Source organism: Athene cunicularia (genome assembly GCF_003259725.1).
Source record: "Athene cunicularia isolate RWA chromosome 1 unlocalized genomic scaffold, athCun1 chr1_part1, whole genome shotgun sequence".
Taxonomy (NCBI): Eukaryota; Metazoa; Chordata; class Aves; order Strigiformes; family Strigidae; genus Athene; species Athene cunicularia.
This window is the reverse complement of record NW_020799091.1, coordinates 22166962-22168951: the sequence shown is the minus strand read 5'-3', so window position 1 is coordinate 22168951 and position 1990 is coordinate 22166962.

The window sequence follows — 1990 nt, the reverse complement described above, 5'->3', positions numbered from 1 at the left end:
GAGGGAGGGAGGGGAGGGAGGGAATGTTAAATTTTGTCCTAGAAGGACCCATAGGAGGAGTGTATGTCCATCCAGTGTAGAGAAATTTACATGTGTGACTCCGTTACCATGTAATGGAAGTTGTATTTGTAAATCTCTGAACACTCGCAAGCGATGAGCGTACCTAAAATGTGTAAAGTTAAAAGCATGAAATTACCATATTATTTTTTGGTGACAGGTCTGGTAATGGCCACGGGCTTTATACCATGAAACTCTCCTGGTAGCAAATGGCCCACAAGAAATGATTTTTCTTTCTAAGATTTCTATAAATGGTACCATTATTATTTGTTAAATCTATGTAAATTCATATTTGTATTCTTGAAATTCTAGTTTTAGCCCTTTAAACAAAGTTGTATATTGTCTCAAATTGAAAATGAGATAAGATGTATTTTTCCTGTTAGGTTTTATACCGCACTCTTGATGTTTGCCCATTTTTAAGTTAAATATAGCTGTATGGAAAAGTACATTTTATTAAATTTTGCATTAAAAAGTGAAATGTTTATGGTATACCAACAATGTCTAATTTGGTCAAATATAGTTCTCTTCCAAAACCAAAGCTAAGGGTTTTTTTGCATCTTTAGTAAAACTTCAAGTGCTGGCAACTGTAACTATTTTCACATATACCTGCTTACCAGTTTGGGGGACAATTTGGCAAAAAAAAAAAAAAAAAAAAAAAAAGCATTCTTGTAATTTTACACGCTTTTGTGATGGAGTATTGTTTTGTTATACAATTTTGACTTTCAGATTCTTATTTCAATTTGCATTTATGTATAACTTCAGGAGAAATATTGAACATCTGAATCCTGGATGATACTAATAAACTAATAATTGCAGAGGTTTTAAATACTTAGTTAAATGGCTCACTTACTATCCTAAGGGTTTGGGGGTTTTCTTGTGTGTGTTGGTGTTTTCAGATCTGTACATCCCTGCTCTCTGATTCAGACAGAAGAATGATGCTGTTCACAAGGTCTAGGTATAGAAAGCTTAGGACAGGTAGATTTTTTTTTTTTCTTCAACTGGATATTCAAGTGCTCATAACTGATCACAAATAAATTTTCCGTGTTGAAGGGGTTTTTTGTTTCCCCAGGTCATCAGAGGAAATTAGACATGTTTCTTGTTCTTGGGACAAACATACTTAATGAGATCCCTGTAATCTTGTGCCTTTGTTCTCGGTGTTTGATGTTGGCAGAAGTAACCTAGAGGATTCAGCCAGTCTTAAAAGATGAGTAGCAAGTTCTTGCCCAGCAGCCAGGCATGGTCTTTGCCCTTTATCTTTGGGGTTAGCACTTGATAACAAACAGAGCATACTCAAGGCTGAAGAGGGTAGGTAGTATAGTAGTTGTAAATGCTACTTTCTGAGGAAGAGAGCCCCCGGTACTACGCTGCAGAGGCCAGTGATGGTTGGGAGGTGTACCAGAGCTCTCCAGGGTGGCCATGGCTTTCGTGAGCAGTTGGTATGTGCCTGTAAATCACCTGAGCTTGCCACAGGTGTGTTGTGTTGGTCTGAAGGCTTCACTTGTGTCGTCTAGAAAACTTTTGGAACAATGAAACTGCTATTTCTGGAGAGGAATACCAGAGTTAGATAGATTAATTCTTTTAAAATAAGAGCTTCTGAGAGTTGCCGGAAGGGATCTCCCTGATCCCTGTCTGTGGTCCCCTGTGAGCTCCAGCAGTTAAACAATCCTCTTGATTCTCAATGTGGTTAGGTCAGACTTGACTACTACAAGATTACTTGATTTGAGGTCAGTTATTGATAACACTTTTGCTTGAATCTGCCTCTGCGTGATCTTTAAAAGTTGGTGCTTGCTGAGGGATAATGAGCGGTGAAATTGTAACTTGATTAGGCAGTGGTTCCCTGCAAGGGACTGGACTGGACAGCTCTGGCATTGCTGTTGAAATGAGTTTCCTAGGACCTTAACATTCACATAAATGCTTCATGCAGAGGGAAAAA